This window comes from Podarcis vaucheri (assembly GCF_965113315.1).
Source record: "Podarcis vaucheri genome assembly, chromosome: 12".
NCBI classification, from domain to species: Eukaryota; Metazoa; Chordata; class Lepidosauria; order Squamata; family Lacertidae; genus Podarcis; species Podarcis vaucheri.
The window spans coordinates 37,683,476-37,704,275 of record NC_138750.1 but is presented as its reverse complement, the minus strand read 5'-3'; the positions used below and the strand labels follow the sequence as shown (position 1 = coordinate 37,704,275).

Below are 20,800 nucleotides of genomic sequence, written 5' to 3'. Positions count from 1 at the left end.
AAAGTCCCCCAAACATATGGAGAGGCTTGGTTGGGGGCATGTTGTAGCGGGTTTCAAGGGGATGAGGGGCCTGGAAACTTTCCTTCTGTGAACTTCCTTAAGTTAACTTATCGTAAGTCTACATCTAGTGGGTTACGGTATATTGACAAATTCACATGTCATTACACTGACTTCTAGATGAAAATCTGAATTTTTTTTTTTTGGGGGGGATTCTTTGTCCATCACAGTACTCATTTACAGGCACGTCACTTTTCACAAACACAAAATGTATCAAATAAGCCAGCGAGTCATTACTCTCTTATTCTCTTTCACGAGACATTTCATTTGAGGCAAGATAATTGCACTTTCTACTCTTCTCATTAGTAAGCCTCTGCTGATGTTGGCTATTGAATTAATGAGAACAGGTGGCATTTGGTTTTCTTTTTCTTTCTCTTCACCACCCACCCCTTGAGCCTTTCTGAGTGTGTGTGTGTGTGTGTGTGTGTGAGAGAGAGAGAGAGAGAGAGAGAGAGAGAGAGTCAGTCTACCATTGCTTTGTTAATGGATAATCAGCTCAATTAGTAGAGACTTGACAAGTGCTATGCATGGCTAAATCACCTCCATTTCTTGTAATGAGCAGAAACACACTGTATCTCAGACGTACAAATTATATTACCAATACAAAACTAAAGTGAACAGAGTTTAAAGTGCATGATGGGTGGTGGTATATATGTATACACACACACACACACAGTTTTTCTGAGGCCCTGCATAGTCAACGTCACAGTTTAAATTAAGCTGTGTACAGTGTAAATGTCAAACATAAACTCCTCACTTCACTGATACTGTAAATATTGTAACCAGAGAAGGCCCTAGTTTAGTGAAAGAGCACATCCTGTACATGTTGACCATCTGAGATTCATTCCTTGGCATCTACGGTGGAAAGGATGTCACGTATTTAGGGCAGGAAATGAGGCCTTTGAGAGCAATTGCCATTCAAGGCAGTATTTGGCTGGGTGGATCTACTTGTTGAGGTGGATTGACAGTCTATAACATGGGTCCCCAAACTAAGGCCTGCGGGCCGGATAAGGCCCGACGGACTTGTTTATCCAGCCCATGGCGACCCCCGCCGCACGCTGCCACCGCCTGCTCTTACCAGCGCTGCGCTGCACGGCTTCCCACTTTCGGGTCTGAGGAGCACTGGAAATAGCTTGTGCGCATGCACAAGCATTATTTGCGCATGCACAAGCATTATTTCCGGTGCACATCCAGGTCAGAGGAGGCCCATGCACATGCGCACAAGCTATTTCCAGTGCTCCTCTGACCCGGAAATAGTGTGTGCACACGCGTATGAGCACGCGCTCCCCCATCCTCCGGCCTGCTGTGCGATCAGTGCTGGAGACATCATCCCGAGGCGTGGTAAGTTTGCTGACCCCTCGTCTATAAGACAGCTTTGTACATTCATATAAATAAGTCACCAACATAGTTCCCATGAACACCACATAATCCAGTCACCTCTCATGAACCCACAAGGCCCTTGGCCCCTATCAGTTTTTCTTTAAATTACGGTATTTTTAATGTTTTTTTTACTGAGTAGAGATTAGTTTAAAGTGAAGAGTTTGCCTCCAGCAACCTATCTTCTGTAATTCCCCAGAATGCCTCTGGGCCCCACTTTGGTCCAGAGGTGAGCAGCAGAAGGCAAAAACTGGAGAAAAAGGAATCTGCAGCCACCTGGATGGAAAATGAGGAAAAGAGAGGAAAACTCCACCAATACCCAGGAAATTGTGGAAAGTGAGCAATGGGTTGGTGAATGTAACCATCTTGGGCATGAACTTCATCAGTTTGCATTCTCAATTTCATCTTTGAAATGGGTATTTTGTTGTACATTTTGAGGGCAAATATTTGGCATTGGGGCTCAGATCCAACCTCTGTCTTTTACTCAGTTCCTTGGGGCAAATTATTTATCCTTTATTACTAGCTAGGCTCCCATGGCAGCAGTTTTGTGATGCTGCCCACAAAACTTATCAAATTTCCAAACGAAGCTACAGGCCCCAAAGGGTTAAGGAACCCTGGTATAAATATTACTAACATTATTCTATCAATATACTAAGCAAAAATAAAGCAGACTCCTTCTGGTTTTATTTTTCTGAAGTTATATTCATATTTGAGTGATATGAGGGAAATTGTTATTTGGACTTTTGATTAATTGCATTTTAGTAATGTGCTTTTACTGTCTTAACTGATGAACTTCTGGGCTAAGTAGTACAGAAGCCTGCAGGAACATCCTGAGAAAACTAGGGGACAGGTAAGTGGGGCAGAGTCATCCAGCTAGTTCTGACTCACTTCCCAAAGTATGGTTGCATTCCATCTTCTTCATGTGGGCAAGTTATAGCATGAGACCCTGCAGGATAAGCCAGTCTACAGAACTGAGCTCTGTAGTCGGACTTGCCTGGTAAAATATTTTTGGAGCTCTCCAACAGTTCTGTGACATAAAAGCTCACAGTACATTTCAAAGTATCTTTCCCAGATGGGTAAAATGCTAATATAACATATAACAATAAGTACTTCGGCCTGATAATTGGTACCTTGATCCTATATAAAGTCACAAAGAAGAATACAACAGAGTCTTGCTCTTGTGAGACAAGACTATATGACAGGGATGGAAAACCTCTGTCATTGTCACGCCGTCCACCCAATACTCTTGGACACCTATACCATTAGGTAGCATGACCAATGCTCAGGGATGATGGGCGTTGGAGTCAACATTTGAGGGCCAATATTAGTGACACCTGTGCTAGGTGGTTGTGATTATTAGGCCCAGAGGGCCATAGGTTAACTGGAGGGCCACAAGTTAGCTGACTCTGGCCTACAGGGAGCGCGTCAGGCAGATAATGAATGCTACTTCATTTGCTCACTAGTCATTTGCTTGCATGCTTGGAGGGAGCAGGTTAATGCGCAGAAATAGCAAAGGGAAGATGTCCAAAGGCTTGAAGTTAATAGTGGCCCACTGAAGGGGTGTGGCATTTGCGCAGCGATGCTGGTCATGAAGCTGATCATGCCAACATTTAGCTCTAACATACCACAAGTGTTGACATTCCATGATTATGTCATAAGAGCCCTTGATCAGTCTTGGCCTAGATTTTGAACAGCTACTTCACGATTACACATCAAATGTGTAAGACAGTTTTTCTTTTTGTTTGATAGCTCAGTAGATTGATAGCTCATTAGTACCCCAACAGGCCAACACACATTCAGCTCAGTAACTCCTCCCAATTTGGGAGAAAGTAAGGATATAAATACATCTACTAATAAAAATAATTTTTCATACTGTTAAAGCTGTAACACACCACATCTTTCTCTTTCAGAACTGAAATCTCCAAAAGGTCTCTTCATATTAGCTTTGTGGTGCTTGCAATACTTTTTGGGGAGCGGTATCATTTTATTAACTGCTATACCTACCAAGTTGATGTGTGTGTGTGTGTGTGTGTGTGTGTGCACATATAACAAATCTACATATATGTTTTGTGCTCTTTAAGATAAAGTCTTGTCTACAGGACAGATACCAATTTGGAAGAATTTAATCAGGCAATGAAACATGTGTTGTTTATTGAAGACTGAGGTGGGTTATGATAATTCACCACACACAGAGAGAGAAAGCACTTTGGTAACACTACTATTTCAGCCAGAAAGCCCAAAGGTGAAATTCTAGCACTTTCATCCACCCGACCATCAAGTCATCTAAGCAATTACTCAGTTAAAGGAAATGATGTGTAGATACTGTAGGTTGATAAAGTTAAAAGGTGGTTCATTAAAAAATATTTTTCTCCTCCAAGAAATAATCTGCATTTTGAAGTAACTCGAACACAAAGAACAGGAAGAAAGAAGGGAAATATGGGTTTTTTTATCATATCATTTCAAGTTTGATTAAGTTACAGGAAAAAGTAAATGGCATTAGAATATAAAGGAAGCTAATCTATAAAGGAAGTGGGGGGGGGAGGTTAAAGAAGTCAACAGTAATTAAATGGTGATTGAAGCTGAAAGAAAATTGATCTGTGTTAGCTGAAGGCCGTTCTTCCCTTTTGGGATGTTATGCATCGGTGAAGAGGGGAAAGAAAGGTTTCTGCTGTTTTGATATGGAAATACATGTCACATCATCTTAGCTTGTGGCACTGTGACTCAGGGCTGCCATGGATTTCTGGTACACTGTTCCTAGTGTCCTATGCATGCTTGGGGGGCATTGTGTGAAGATGAGTTGCTTGAACAAAGACCTGTGAGGTCAAAAGTCATGGGAGCTTGGGAGCTTTGTATGCTGTTTTGTCTCAAGCGTGGGTGAAAAAGAATCACTCTAAACTAGCAGACGGGATAAGAGCAAATCTAACAGATATCTGTCTTGGAACTATGTAACACATACAGCACTAATACAGGGGGTAAAGGTTCCTTTGTTGGTATTTTGTGGTGTCTGCAAGAATACTGGCATGATAAACTCTAGAACAACCCGGTTGTTTTCCCAAACACACTGAAGGCATTTGTTTGATCCATTATGACTGAAATAGTTAGATGATTTCATTCCAAGTAAGAGTTTGGAGCACATCTGAAGCGACGTTAGGATAGAACAGACACTTACTTAAAAACATGCTTGTTAAATTATCTACCTCCATCTCATACATGCCCTTTGGGAATTGAGACAAGATAATCAGAAGAGCCTTGCTAGATCATATCAAAGGACCTCTTGGGTACAGTGGTGAGTCAGTGGACAAGTCTTGAGAACCACAAGTAGAGGGATACTCACCAAAGAGGGCTTCCAATCCTTTCCTCCTCTCTCCCATTAAAGCCAATTCTGTCCCCTGAAGAGCTTCTGAACAGTGTGGCATGAAGCAATGAGAGGTTGCTGAAGGAAAGAGAAATTAACCAAAATCAGGTGAGGGCACCTTACAGGTGCATAAGCCCTGCTCAGCAAAGGGGTGTCTGTCTGATTTTGGTCAATTTGCCCTCCCCTGATAACCCAGTGCCCCAGTCCACACCATGCATCATATAATGTCAAGGAGGCTCTTTTGAGCCTCCAGACAGACTTTTTGGTGCACACAGGGAGCAGTAGAAAGAGGAGGGGAAAGGAAAGTCCTCTTCCTTGAGTTTCCTTGTGCTTATGGCTCTTGGGACAAAAGACAAAAGACACTATTTTCCCCGGCCCTTTGAACCACCACCAACCTTCACAGTTGGCTACGGCAGTACTGCGGATGCTTGTCCCTCCCTTTTTACCAGTGACACCAGTATTCCAAACTGTTTACTATGCAGTGGTCTCCTGAAGGTCTTATATAAATGGCAGAAACCCAGGAATTTATTGGCAAAATTTGAGAGTATGGGAGCAGGGATGTGAAATATTGTTTATGCAGCTATGAACTGGGCTGCCTTGAAGCAATTTAGTTTTGTACAGGGGCACAATAGAATAAAACAAAACACTGTTGTCATTCCCTCAAATGCATGGATTCAAATAGCCTGCTCAGTGCTTTCACAGTCGCACTAAGTCAGTGCAGCCTGCCATCATCAATGGTTCATGCTAGCATAATAATAATAATGGGAACTTTGCTCTTCTCACTCCCCATGATCCATCCAGAAAATGCTCTCCTACGGTAAGTGCCTTTTGGAGACCAATTGGGATCTAAAGAAGCGTTTCATTCTTGAAAGAATTATTTTCATTCACAGTGAAACACACTTGAATTTTACAGATCATCACCAAAAGTGGGGTGGGTGTGGGTGGGTGAGGTTGTTTTTTTTTTTTTGTTAATAGTTGGTGAAAAATGCCTAAGGAAAATGTGTCCCTAATCCTATTAGCTGACTTAATATAGAATTATTAAAAGCCTTGATATACAGGATTTAACACAATCTTTCTAGCAGGGTGTGATGTAATCTATTTTTGTTCCTCAGCTAGCAGATGGCTTACCTTTAAGTAATTTCCAATATGTTAGGAGATCAAAAGCCATCCTCTCGCCACCGAGGCAGTAATCGCTCCTCTCTGCTGGGGGTTGCTTGGTACTGTGGTGGGGATATGCAAAGGCTGCTGGCATTTCCAAACATAGAAGGCCGACATTTCTTCCGACTTTGAAGTTAATAATCCTTCAGAAGTTGAAAAACTGTGGGATTTTCAAAACGCTTTTAATGTTCTATATGCCATGCGCTAAAAGTAAATATCTGCAAGTAATCACTGAAGGCTGGCACATGGAATTATTTTACAGCACCAACCACTGTAGCCTAATGTGCTCTGTGACAGAGTAAATTGTGTTTGTTTTTTTCACATTGATCGTGTTTTTAGGGAAGGAGGAAGACTCCAATCACGTTGCGTAATAAAGTGCCAAGGGTACTGTGTAGGCATACAGTCTCCAACGCAGTGTGAGCAGACTTTCTTTCAAGGAAACCTCAACAAACCTCTTTTGATATACCTTACAGCAGGGTTTTCCAAACTTGGGTCTCTAGCTGTTTTTGGACTACAGTTCTCATCATCCCTGCTGGCAAGGGATGGTGGGAATTGTTGTCCAAAAGCAGCTGGAGACCCAAGTTTGGGAAACCCTACCTTAGAATATGAAGAAGACTGAATATGCCTTGTGGGGATATAAATTGCACGTTGCCACTTCCCTGGAGAGAGGCAAGGGGAATATTTCTGTATTGGTTCCAGGAGGCCTCTCAGTCACTTGTGAAACTGTGGCTATCTGCTTTCCTTAAACCAATTTGAAAAGCTAGTTAGTATTCAGCCAATAGTGATAGACTTGTTACTTCTGCTCAGAGGTAAAGCACATGCAGAAGTTCAACGATTCAATCCCTGGTGTCTCCAGCTAAAAGCAGCAGGTGATGGGAGAAGACTTTCCTGAGACCCTGGAGAGCTGTTGCCAGTCAGAGTATACAATACTGGCTAGATAAACAAATGACTTGACTCCTGAGTCTTCTGCTTTTTCGTAAACCATATCCATGATGTGAATCTTGGGGATATGTGATCTTCATACTGGAATTGGACAATACAGAGGTCTGTTTTGTTATCCCTTTTCAATCCAACATTTACAAGTAGGATCCTCAGCAAATTTTGAAAGAATTCTCTGGCCAGGCAGCCATGCCCTTCCCAGGATGCACCTTTCCATTTATCTCCCTCAATGATCAGTAAGTATTTAATGCCCACTGAGCATACTCACTGTGCTGTTCTTGAGGTTTCCCCCCTTAAGTAATCTTTCTGAAATATGTTGCACTGGAGGGAACTACTAGTATGGAAATGCCTTTGCACGTAAGCTTAATTGGGGCCCCATCTGCACTGCACATTTAAAGCGGTGTCGTGGCACTTTAAATAGTTATGGCTTCCTCCAAAGAATCCTAGGAACTATAGCTTCTTAAGGGTGCAAAGAGTTATTAGGAGCCCCTTATTCCCCTCACAGAGCTATAGCTCTCAAGAGTGGTTTAACAGTCAATCCCTCTTTCCAGGAAAACCTGGGAATTACAGCTCTGAAAAGGGACTAGGAGTCTCCTATCAACTCTCAGCATGCTTCCCAGAATTCTTCAGCAGAGCCTTAAAATGGCCTTATAATGCAGATAGGTCCTGAGAGAGAAGTCGCCATAGTACTGGTCAAAGACTGTGTGTGCTTCTTATTTGCAGCAAAGGAGCTTCTGCACAGCACAAAGTAGTCCAAGTTAGTCCATTGATGATCTATCTGGAGCAATAATTTCGTGGAGCAGATATTCATCAGATGTGTATAAAAAAATGAGAACTGAATAGTAGATCTGCAAATAGCCCTAGGCAGCAGCCACACATTGGTCACAGCATGAAGAAAAATATGCAGAAAAAGTACAGTAAGGTGGTGCACCTTCTCAAGGCCTCTTTTAGCTGAGTGAAAACAATAGCTTGTTTGATGAATTATCGAGTGAAAATTTAATTGGTCCTAGACAGTCACCCCTCCTGCCACCTAGCATGTGGGCTGTTTCTAGTTCTTAATCACTACCCAATTGCACAGACTGAGATTAAACTAAAAAAAGAAAGAAAAAAGGTTGCACCTTGTGTTTTGCCTAGAGCCGTTCAACAATGTCATCTCAGTACCCCATTTGTGGGCAGAGAAATTGGAGAAAAACATTTCAATGTACTTCTCCAAGGATCAGAGAAATTCTCCAAGTGTTTTTCAGGGGTAGTTGTCACAATTAGCAAAGGTGGTAAAATAGTTTCTTTCTTTCTCTTTCTTTCTTTCTTTCTTTCTTTCTTTCTTTCTTTCTTTCTTTCTTTCTTTCTTTCTTTCTTTCTTTCTCCCCCCCCCCCCCGTAATTTTGGCTTTGCTGCTGCAATGCTGATGTTAAGTGGCAGTGGCAAAAACTATGCTGGCAGCCTGGCCACCAATTTGCATCCACAATTCCCCAGACCAAGCATTTCAGGGCATTGTTTAATAAAATGTCAGCAATCATACTTCTTCTTTCCTTTTTTTAAGTGTAGAAGATTCAGGAAAAAAATATGGTCTTCTTTTTCGAAGGGAGATGAGAAACGGGGAAACCTCAGAAATTTTCTCAGAAAAAAAAGCCTTACAAGAAATTTCAGCTGAACACTAGAAAGGACATAAAAATAATGGGAATGCAAAATAAAAATGTGGTCTCAGTAGCTGGTATTGAAAGGAAATAAGCCTAGAGCACATAATATGTAATGAAGAAGTAGCTTACCTGGCCTGATTTTTGAGATTCCTGCAAGTGACCTTTCATATATAATATGGAAGAAGAGGACAATGCTAAATTTACACACAAGCCATCCATCCCATCCAAAGACATCTGGACTTGAAGGACTTGTCAGAATGAATATGAGATGAATCCTGTGTGTCTGTATATATAGAAAAAAGCATAGCACAGCAGTGACTGCACAGCACTTTCTGTATTCCTACTGTGTACAAGGCAAAGATTTTTCAGTTCATACATCATTTACAACTTGCTACAGGGATTCCACAAAGCCGGTACATACCCTTTACACAAAGAAAAGAAAAGAAAGATTCCGGAAAGAAAAGATTCTGAAAGTATGTCTGCTGAATAGGCAGTGAGTGTCAGGGGGTACCTAATGAAACGCAATGCTCGCCAAGAAACGAAATAAATAAGTAAACAATAGTGGCATTTCCACATGCTACTACATGTCCAAAAGATTTCTGCTGAAATTACTTGAAGAAAATATTATTCCCTCACCAATCAGTGGTATCATTAGCCAGAGGAAGAGACATTGAAGGATAGATACCTCGTTTCCCACACTCCATCTCCTGATAAATAAGATCCTGTGTGTACCATTTGACCCACACCATTCAAATTGTTATTGGGAAGACACATGTCTAGACATACTGTAACAAACATTTGATGTCTCAGAATATGGCCAGAAAAGCAAGGTCCGCTTGAGGTAGGCGGGTGGGGGAGATGCCAAAGCAGCAAAAGGTTTCTTTCTACTTAGTAGACGTCAAAACATTTTGTGTTGCCATACAGAAATGTTTGTTTTAATGAATTCATCATTGTTATCCTTTAGCTTAAATATATATATTAAGGCCACAAAGCAAATTTCAAAAGTAAGGAAGTTAAACAAGAAAAACAAACGATTTAAGATAAAATAAAACAAAATCAACCTCAGTGTATAACAACCTTTTTCATTATTACACTCACATCCCATCTTCCTTCAAGGGGGCATACATGGTTCTCCACCTGCCCATTTTTTCTTCAAAACAAATTGTGAGATAGGTCCTTAATTCATTGACAAATTACATCAGGATGAACAACATTTAAAAATCAAAAAGTGCCTTCTTCCACTGTACTGTTAAGTTTGCTAGCTGTTCTTGGCATCGCTAGTGTTCCTTTTCTGTAAAATGGGACCAATGATGTATATGCAATTAGAGCTTCTATTTTATTTATTTACTTATGACATTTTTGGCCCTTAGGGTCTGAAAGTTTTTGTCTGAGGAGATTCTGAGGAGAAGAGATTCAGAGAGAAAAGCAAGACTTGAGGGACTTCTGTGAGCAGAAGTTTTGAGCAAGTCAGAACAGAAAATATCCCATTCTAAGTTTCTTCCAAAGCTCCCAACTTCCCCTTAGCACAGAAAGAGACCATACATTTGGTAAGTTAAAAACAGTTTACTTACAAATTCATGTACTTTTCCACACAATAGCAAAATTGGTAAATGTTTCTAAATTATTTGCACAGAAACACAAAGATGGCTTACTAAAGCCACACACTCTGGGCTTGGAGCAAGCAGCCCAGACATATTTACTAGTTGGTTACATGGTGGAAAAGAGCGAGAATACAGTAAAGAATTTGGGAACCCTCCCAATGTGACCTAACTAAGCCAGGGAGAACAGTTTACTCTATGGTCTTAACCCCTTCATGGAGTAAATAGAGTTAAGCACATTAGTTATATGAGGCTGGCTTATCCCACACAAAACAGGGTGCTCATGTAAAATTAGTAGGTCCCCCCCCCAAAAAAATGGGACATTTTGAGAACTGGATCCAGCTATGCTCATCCACATGTTTCAGCTCATCCACTCAGCTAGTCAGAGAGTAAAAGCCAGGAGATTTATCAAGGCTCTGGTGGACCACCATGCATGGCTGGAATGTTACATTCTGCTTAGTGGGTCACAAGTTGTATAGGTTTGAGTTCCTACACAGTGAACTGTTAGAAAAGGGGAAGAGGGCTTGTCAAACTTAAGTGTTTAAGAAAGAACTTGTGAAGTGGATCGGAGGTTCTTCAAAACCACAGTGAGAGTTATAGATTCTTATTTGGAACATAAGCATAAGGAAAGAATTCTGTAGAAAGATTGTAGTGCTTCAAAACTAACAATTGGTTGTGCTACTCCTGTTCTTAATAAAACACATGGATAACTGAAACTGATTTGGCATGCCCCCTGACTACCTATAGTATTTTTCTGGGCACCACTTCTTAAAGACTTACTTCCCCCACCCCAACTTCAGGGAATTGCAATTTACTACAACTGGAGAGTTGGAGACTGTAGTCATAAGCAAGTTAATAAGTATTACAGTCTGGGTTCAAATGCGTCATGTATAAAATGCCTTCTTTATTTGACAGGACTCCACAGGAATCTTTATATGGTGAACCTTAAACTGAAAACACAACTGTAACTTCATCTGGGCCTGTGTCTGTTTGCACTATAATCTTATGCCTGTTTCAGAATTATTTAACCATCATGGTTCTCAGTTGTCATGATCCTGAACCCTAGAATTATGATTCTGTATAGGAGCAGAGCTGGGGAAGTTGTGGCTCTCCAGATGTAGTTAAACTTGAATGCCTAACAGGCCCAGCCAGCCAAGGCCGATGGTCAAGGACGATGGGAGCTGTAGTCCAGCAACATTTGTGGGGCAAGAGGTTCATGATTTGTTTATCAATGCAACTGAATCACAGTTTTTACATGAGTTCTATGGAAGTAAAATCAGCAACCTCTTTGGCTCTAGCTCAGGGACAATGGACCAGGCCAGTGGCAGCTGATCCATTACAGCAAATAGGGCACTGTCCCATCAACTTCAATCTGCCCTCAACCAGTACCACCCATCCAATTCAGGAGGTGGCACTGCCTGTTAGCTTCTTCCTCTGAAGTCTCAGTGTTGCCCTTATAGAACTCAAAGCATTGTAGTGGAGATTAAATGAGGAGTGGGAGAAAAAGGAGGTATATAAATGCAATAAATAAATAAGATGGGGGCAAATCTAAAATTAGTTGACACTGTTTATCATTGGCTCTGGTTCCACCTCCTGTCTGGGCCCCTAGCTTTCTGCTGCAACAGTCGCAATGAGCACTAGCAGCTACTAGACCACACCAAGGCAAGACAGTAGCCCTTGGAATGTGATTCTGCTGCTGACACACTTCTTTTAAAATGTCCAGCTTTTACAAAGTGTGTTTGTAACCATCACCCATGTGGCCATAAGACAATATGTGTTTTGAAGGGTTCAGGAATTACAAAGTAAACAATAAAAATCCTTTTCTGCAGTAACTATGGTTTCCTTTAGTATTATTATCTTAGACAATCTCTCAATTTTAAAGGAGTAGGAATTGCAAATAAAGGCTTGGAAATTCTAAATCTCCCTGAACAGTGCTGTTATACATTCATGGTTGTTGTTTTTTTTAAAAAAATATGGATTGTTCATATTTTAGGAGCTGTTCTGCCCTTAACAAGCAGAAAATTTATTGTGGATGGAGTTTGCCCATTTATTGTGTGAAGACAAAAGTGTTTGTATGAATAAACTTTAATCAATTCTGCCTTCACTTTCAGAAATATTTGTAGGCCAGGCATCAAAGAGTGACAGCAACTATGCTTTCAAATGAGAGAAAGCGAAACAGGGTAATACGGGTAAGTTATTTTATAAAAATATAACAGGGTTTATTTCAGTAGTTTCCTTTCGTGATCTACAATAAGAGCTACATAAGATATGTGTCTTGCAAACTCTTTCATTACTCTTGGAAACTATGAAAGGAAATGCCTGAAATCAGTAATCTTCTGATGGAGAACCATTAGCACTCAAAACACTGTGTAGCCCATTGCATACTTGCTAATAAAAGCTTTGCTGCATCCAAACACTTTTTATTGTGTGGAAACCTTCCCTCATTACAAGAATGGGTCTTAGCCATCCGGACTAATTACAGTGGTACCTCGGGTTACATACACTTCAGGTTGCATACGCTTCAGGTTACAGACTCCGCTAACCCAGAAATAGTACCTCAGGATGAGAACAGAAATTGTGCTCCAGTGGTGCGGCAGCAGCAGGAGGCCCCATTAGCTAAAGCGGTGCTTCAGGTTAAGAACAGTTTCAGGTTAAGAACGGACCTCTGGAACGAATTAAGTACTTAACCCAAGGTACCACTGTAGAAGGCTCCCTAATCTGAACTCTCATGTGAATTTAAACATTCTGGCACCTAGGTAAGAGGAGTCTACTAAAGGAGGAACATTTTGTAAAAAAAACAACACACAAGTCGGATAACAATATTTAAATACGTGAGAATTTATTTCCTCAGACTTTTAAAGAAGAACAATCTGAGTGAGAGACTGCTGGTGTCCTTCTACCGAGGCTCCATAGAGAGCATTCTTACATACTGTATTTGTGCTTGGTTCTCCAGTTGTACAGCTAGGGAGAGGAAGGTGCTCCAGAAGGTCATAACCACAGCCCAAAGGATTATTGGTCATCCTCTCCCATCTTTGGAAGAACTGTACGGTTCCCGTTGTCTTAGGAAAGCAAATAACATCCTGCAGGATTCATCTCACCCGGGACACTGTCTGTTTGCACTACTGCCTTCTGGCAGAAGATATAGAAACATCAAGTCAAAGACAAATAGACTGAAAAACAGTTTCTATCCAAGAGCTGTGGCCCTTTTGAATGCTGTAACTCGTTAGTGTGACCTGGGAGTTTGATGGGTGTGGTGTGGGTGTGGCTGGAATGTGGTTTGTTTGGTTGTTGTTGTTGTCTTGCTTTTGTTGTTTTAAGGGATGGCATCCAATTTCGTTGCACTTTGTGCAATGTTGCACTTGTGTAATGACAATAAAGAATCTATCTATCTATCTGTCTATGCAGAAAAAAAGGCTGGGCAGGCAGTTGGGCAGGGCTGGTCCTTCTATGAGGTGATCCTCAGGCAATGGATAGTGAGAAATGAACAGACTGTGCACCTCTCCCACCAACTCACTGCCTCTAGGCCTGGCAATCCTCCATCACAATTAACTGGTCACCCACCCACTGCCACGACTAGCCAGTGGCTGGCACTGCTCTCTGCCACTCTTTCCTTGCTTCTTCCACCTCCATGCCTACCTACCCATCCAACCAACCGCTTCCACAGACTGTCACTGTGCAGGGGCTCCTGGCCTTGCTCTGAGAAAGACGTTCTTTCTCAGAGCAAAGCATTGTGGGTGAGGTTATCCAACAAGTGCTTATGCCACCACTGATTTGCAGAGTGTTAAAATGCACAGCTTTAAAATAGAGTTCAGCATTTCCTTGCATTTTAAAGCTTAAAGAATTTTTAAATTATATATTTAAGCTGCATTTTTAAAGCTGTGGCAGTACAGGCACTCTTTGCCTCATTCAATGAGCTCTTCATCAGACTGAGACCAGGAGTGAGTTTCATTAACATGTCTCTGCAGCCAGAGCCAGAGCAAACAGAGAAGCGGAGAGCAGGCAAAGGAAGAGAAGAACATTGAGTAGGCAAGCAGGTTGAAAGGAGGCAACAGAAGGAGGGAGGGAGGAGGAAAAGGTGGGGTGGAAGCAGCAGAGAAGGGATGGAGGTGGCTGGGTGAATCTCAGGTAGCAGAAGGTCTTGTAGCAGCCCTGTGGTGGTTGGACCTTTGGACAACAAAGTAGTCCTGACTTTGCTGAAGGAGAAAAGGGAGATTGCAGAGAAAGTGAATGAATTATTTACAGATGTCTTCACAGAGGAAGATGCAGGGCAGATCTTTGTACTGGCACTAACTTTCTCAGGAAAAGAGAAACAGAAGCAAATGGTTGTGGCAAGGGACAAAGCTGTAGGCCTTACTGAAAAATCAAAAATGAATAAATCACCAGGTCCTGATGACACCCACCCAAGAGCTCAAGCACAAAACTGATGATTTAAAAAATGCAACTCCTCTGTAATATCAACTTCCATATCTGAGGACTGGAAAGGGGCGAATGTAACACCATTTTTAAATAAGGGATTCAAATGAGATTTCAGAAATTATATAACAGTTAGCTTAACACGTGTTCTAGGGAAACTAGTAGAAAATATTATTAATGGTAGAATTCTCCTTGTCACAATGCTGTATTAGACAAATTCCTGGAAGATAGGGATTATTAGTGGCCACTAGTCATTACGGCTATGCATTACCTCCAGGATCAGAGGCAATATGCATCTGAGTACTGATTGAGTGGGGCAACAACAGTGAGGCGAAGGATATTGCCCTCATATCCTGATTACAGCCTTCTTGTAGGCATCTGGTTGACCATTATAAGAAGAGAATGCTGGACTAAATAGGTTTTTGTTCTGATCCAGTATGGCTGTTCTTAAGTACTTAACATCTGGAGGACAGGCTACCACCAATAGCTAGTGTCCTCTATTTGGCTTGATGGGTCACAAACAGTGAAAGCCTAAAAGGCAGTCCTTTCCATGTTTCACCTAAACTGAAGGCAAATTGTGACATTGATGCAAATATTGTGCAGACCAAATATTCATGCAAATGTTGTGCAGTCATCAATCATCTCCAATATGGTGATCACTGATGAATGAGCGATCTGATCCTGCTATAGCCATTGTGATCTCTCGCCAGGATGCCCAACACATACTCTTACGGCATAAGGGTCCTGCAAGTAACTGATAAATCCAATTAGAGGTTTATTGTATGAGTGTACCCCTTGTTGTTTAGTCTGCAAAACAGAAAACTGTAGCCAGGGTACATTTGTGGGAGTTCAATCTGGTGAAATCTGGTGAGAGAACAGGGGATAACTGTAAAGCTTACATGTCTCATCTTTTGTGTTCTTGTGTAAAGAAGCAGCATGAGGAAGATAAATGGGAGCTTTAGAGACACGTTAACTGCATGGTATCAGGTCTGTGTGATTTTATGCTGCCATTTCCTCAGGTTGTTGGTATCAGGTTTGCTAATCGGTGATAATTAAGTATTCTCAATGAATTATTGAAAACTCTAAGAAGATATCATAATATCCACTTAGAATCATACTGCAGGATATCCTCATCTAGGGGTCCCAAGCTTTAGTTACTAATAGAATCAGAAGATCCCTAAAACTGAACTATTTATTTTACATGCTTTGGTTCAGTACTACTATGATGTTTTAAAGTACCTATTTTAAACTTTTTTTTAATTGATCATTTCATTTTTTTGTAAACCGCTTAGAGGTTTCCTTACCATCAAGCAATATGTAAATTTTGTTATGATTTCACTCTTACTGTCTTGGGCTTTGCAGTAGGAGTTGGGAACTTTTGGTCCTCCAGATGTTGAACTACCAATCCCATCAGCTCCAGCAAGCATGGCCAACAGCCTGGGAAGAGGGGAGTTGTACTTCAGAAACATCTGGAGGGCCAAAGGTTCCCATACCTGCTTTATGTGGGTCTCATGCAGTGGTCTTTCCCATCACCTGCTCCCTGATGATTTTAACTGCAGGTGCCAGGTATTGAAAGTGGGACTTTCTGCATGTGAAGCATGAGTTTTGCCAATGAGCTATAGTGCTTATCCAGTGTATCATTGTCCTGGAAAGCAAACCTAGACATTTACTGCATTACCTGCAACTATTTTTTTGATATTAACTCACTACTACTACTACTACTACTACTACTACTAGTGTTGTTTTTATATACAGTGGTGCCTCACAAGACGAAAAGAATTCGTTCCGCGAGTCTTTTCGTCTTGCAATGTTTTTCGTCTTGCGAAGCACGGTCCGTCGCAACTGCGCCTCTTCAAGCGGCTTTAAAAAAAAAGTGCAAGACGTTTTCGTCTTGCGAAGCAAGCCCATGGGGAAATTCGCCTAGCGAAGCAACGCAAAACCGAAAAACCCTTTTCGTCTTGCGAGGCATTCGTCTTGCGGGGCACCACTGTAGCAGTTTAAATTTGGAAAGTGCATTTTGATCTTTATCTAATTCATCACCATGTGAGAAGGTTCTGTATTATTAACTACAAGCTGGGACTCATGAAAATTTCATGGGTGAACAGGGAAAGCTGGGAATTGACTTCAGAGGATGTGTGTCTAAACTTCCCTCAAGCTATGCAGTGTGTCACAGATGCCCTCGGAGATACCAGGCTACCAGAGTCCTTCTGCAACAAACAAACAAAGTGGGGGGGGGGAGATGGGCAAAGTTGAAGGCACCACATGTTTTACAACCATTCAGAATTAAAGGAAACTGGTGTAGCTGCAATATGGCACCCTGGAACTGGCAAGCTTTTGCATTCATCTGTGCATGGAAGAGGCCAGGAATTTATTTATAGAATCAGAGCTGGAAGGTGTCTCCAAGGTCAACTAGTCCAAACCACTGCTGATGGATGAAACCCACCAACAAAGCCACCCAGTCACTACTAAAAACCTGTAGGGAAGAATTCGATATAGCACTAAAGTCCCTTAGCAGTGTACTAGATGTAAAGGAAATCAGCCCTGAGTGCTCACTGAAAGGACAGATCCTGAAGCTGAAGCTCCAATACTTTGGCCACCTCATGAGAACAGGAGACTCCTTGGAAAAGATCCTGATGTTGGGAAAGATGGAGGGCACAAGGAGAAGGGGACAACAGAGCACGAGATGGTTGGACAGTGTTGTCGAAGCTACCAGCATGAGTCTGACCAAACTGCAGGAGGCAGTGGAAGACAGGGCTGCCTGGCGTGCTCTGGTCCACGGTGTCATGAAGAGTCAGACACGACTAAACGACTAAACAGCAACAGATGTGCTAGAAAAATGGCTTGCACGAAAAATGGTTGCTTTCCATATGAACCTACCTGGACCCTGAGATCATCCTCTGAGGTCCTTCTTTGTGGGCTTCATCCAGAGGGTAGCAACATTAGAACAGGCTTTTTCTGCAATGGCTCCCTGTTTGTGGAATGCTCTCCCCAGGAAGGTTCAGCTGGTCCCTTCACTATACCCCTTTAGGCACCTGGCAAAAATGTTTGTCTTCAGCTAAGCCTTTGGCTAATTATCTGATGCCCTTTTAAATGTATTGTGTGAGGGAGGATTTTTGGTTTGGTTTGTTCTTATTTTTATTAGGTATTTTGTGTTTTTATATTGTAATTTTATGTTGTGAACTGCCTTGAGATCTACGGATGTAGGGCAGAATACAAATTTAATAAATCAATAAAATAAAAATAATAAGTGTGTGTGTACACACGCACTCATACACAAAAATGAATGGAGAATATTTTTCTCTCTATTTCAGTCAGTTTGTATAATTGGATATGGGCAGCATGTAATTAATTTGCAACATTTGCATACTGTCAGTACAAAAGGATATAGTTCCTTTATTTGAATTTGCTAGCAAAATATAGGATTGGCTTTAGAAGTGCAAAACTCGTGGGGGAAAATAATCTGTTAATATTTCCGTAAATAATTTTCATGCCTTTCTTATATAATTATAAGGGGAAAGAAAGGGGGGGCTTATTCATTCCTTTAATGGAAAGGAGCCAGTCTCAAAAGCTGAATGAGCTTTTATTACTATTGTTCAGCAAAAGACAACAGATGCTGCAACTATCTTTTTTCATGCCAGACTCACAATTTAGATCCGGCAAGGGACTTCTATTGAAATTCTGGAGAGACCTCTGTTCTCAGCAGTGCTGCTGTGCTAAGATTAATATTGGAGTCCATTGGCAGGACAATTCACATTGATGCACTTGATGTGCTTTTCAAAAGCATTCGTTTTAATAAAGAAATACTTATTTTACATAGCTGAGTTAGCAAGTGGTAATTAAAGGTAATCATTCTATTCATTTAGGGTTCCCCCCTCCTCCTTATTCCCCACAACTGAATAATAGGACTGTTGTAAGGCAGAACATTACCACTGCCCAACATTCTTTTGATAAAGCAACAAAGATTTAAGAAAATTCTGTGATGAAAACAAAGTTGCACTAATTCCAATCTTTCCTTTGCAGCTGTGGTCCAAATTACAGAAGTTTTCCACATACTTAAGATTGAGTCTAATTCACAGCGGGAAAGTTTACCAGTGGCATCTGAAAAATGTGTGATTTTTCTTTCAACATGGTGATTTGTATGACTATAATTATGATGACTGTGGTCTTTGGGCAAAATACTACCTTTATTGTTACCTGCACGTACTTGCTTGCTCTGTGCACACTCTAGCAGGGCCTTTTCATAGAATCATAGAATCATAGAGTTGGAAGAGACCACAAGGGCCATCGAGTCCAACCCCCTGCCAAGCAGGAAACACCATCAGAGCACTCCTGACATATGGTTGTCAAGCCTCTGCTTAAAGACCTCCAAAGAAGGAGGAGGTCCTTCTTTTGTTGACCAGAAATGCAGAACTGAGGAGCCTTCAACAATATTCAGAGTAGTGTTTTATACAAATGGGCTCTAGAAATTTTCCACCCAATTTCTGGGCAGAGTAACTGGAGGAACAATTTCACTGAATTTCTTCAAGAGTGAGGGGCAGAGAAATTCTCCAAGTTTGGAGAGGATGGACTCACCATTAGCAGCTGAACTCATTTTCTCTCCTGCCTCCGCCCCCCATGTTTCAGCAGCAACAGTAACTGTGTTGGCAGTCTAGCTCACCATTTTGAATGCCCCAGACCCAACATCATTCCAGGGCACTTGGGAGGCAAGGTAGAGAGAATGGCAGATGACACCAAAAAATGTGGAGTCATTCCCTCTTTCTGAGGACCTCTGGGAATTGTAACTTTGTGAAGAAAATGGAGTCTCCAAACACCTAAAGGGTGTTATCAGCATCCTTAACAAGCTAAATTTGCCAGGATTCTTTTGAAGAAGCCAAGACTGCTTAAAGTGGTACGGTACTGATTTAAATGTATAGTGCAGATGGGGCCTAAGTAAGTGCATGGAAGTGGATAGAGTCATGCACTAGAGCAGGCATAGGCAAACTCGGCCCTCCAGCTGTTTTTGGACTACAACTCCCATCATCCCTAGCTAACAGGACCAGTGGTCAGGGATGATTGGAACTGTAGTCTCAAAACAACTGGGGGGCCGAGTTTGCTTATGCCCGCACTAGAGCTGAGGTGGGGGAACCTATTGCTCTCCAGATGTTGCTGTACACCAACTCTAAGCATGACCTGACTACTGGCCCAGCTAGATGGTACTTGATGTGAACTGGAGTCCAACAGCATCTGCTTTAGGGGATACTTTCCCTGACATTTAGAGTCATATTTGAAATATGGTGCGGGTGTGAGACCTGTCTAAATATACCCAGTTGGGCATCGCTGTTCGAAAATGTATTCACACAAGCTGTGAAAAAAGAACTGTTCAGACATGCCAGAGGAAACTCCCCAGTGCTGTTAACAGTTCTATAGAATAAATTCAAGTTGCTACGTTGGAGGAAGCTTATGAAGTCTTTCAAGATGAGCCCGTCTTTTGCATCAACTCGCCAGTCAGTTCCTTTCATTATCATTCAAACCCGGAAGGATCATTAGCTGGACACTTACTGGTTCACCTTCACCCTATAAGATACCACTGAATACTATAAAGAGACAGATAGGGAACAGCTTCTTGAAACTATATCCTTTATTGTCTTTAAGTCAAGGAAGACTCTTGAAAAGAAAAGATTTTTCTGGGATTATCTTGGGAAGCTATATTTTAAAAAGAAGAAGAAGCACACCTTACAGTCTCAGACATGTCGAGCGAGTCTCCAGCTAAGCTATTTTTCATTACATATTAGCAGACCAATGAAGTATGTTCAAGGGAGATCACTCGCATTTCTTATCCATCTAAAAGAAGGTGTCACTTAAGTAAAAAAAAAGATTCTGGAAAGTGTGAAGGGCTTATTCCTTCCTGCATTATGTTAGTAAAAATGAATATTCAAGTCAGATTTTCTTTTCAAAAATTAACATAAAAAAATATGGATGGAGTAAACATTTGATCACACTAACCAAAACTTACCATCTGAAGCCATACAGTCTGGAAACAGGTCTGCCATTTCTTTTATTGTTTGTGAGAGCTATGCTGTTGTCTTTTATCTTCCATAACTAGGGGCTAGTTTTCCTTTGTGTTCCCCCTGAAAAGAAAAAAAGACATTTATTTTGCTAGAATTGACCTAGAATAATGTAGGCGAAAGTGGGGGACGGAATCCTGCCCAGTACAGAATATTGCAGAAGGGAGAATTCTGTCATAAGTAAATTCAATCCCTACAGCTATAGCAGAAAGAAGGGACACA

At 41.4% G+C, this 20,800-nt stretch overlaps 2 long non-coding RNA genes across 12 annotated transcripts in view; one reads left to right on the top strand and one right to left on the bottom strand.

The window, feature by feature from the left end:
* The window catches only part of LOC309515908, a 304,876-nt gene that overhangs the window by 197,388 nt on the left and 86,688 nt on the right, over window positions 1–20,800 (bottom strand). For 8 of the 11 annotated variants that reach the window (XR_014212705.1, XR_014212706.1, XR_014212710.1 and 5 more), the window contains 3 exons: window positions 20,527–20,641; window positions 8,653–8,806; window positions 5,918–6,107 (listed from right to left, as the gene is read on the bottom strand). This is a non-coding gene — a long non-coding RNA (uncharacterized lncRNA). Of the gene's footprint in view, window positions 1–4,764; window positions 4,868–5,917; window positions 6,108–8,652; window positions 8,807–20,526; window positions 20,642–20,800 lie in introns of all 11 variants that reach the window. The other 3 variants (XR_014212708.1, XR_014212709.1, XR_014212707.1) reach the window with 2 other exon arrangements.
* LOC309515917 lies at window positions 9,778–18,681 on the top strand. Its single transcript, XR_014212727.1, has 3 exons — window positions 9,778–10,070; window positions 12,233–12,310; window positions 18,555–18,681. It is a non-coding gene; the product is annotated as an uncharacterized lncRNA (long non-coding RNA).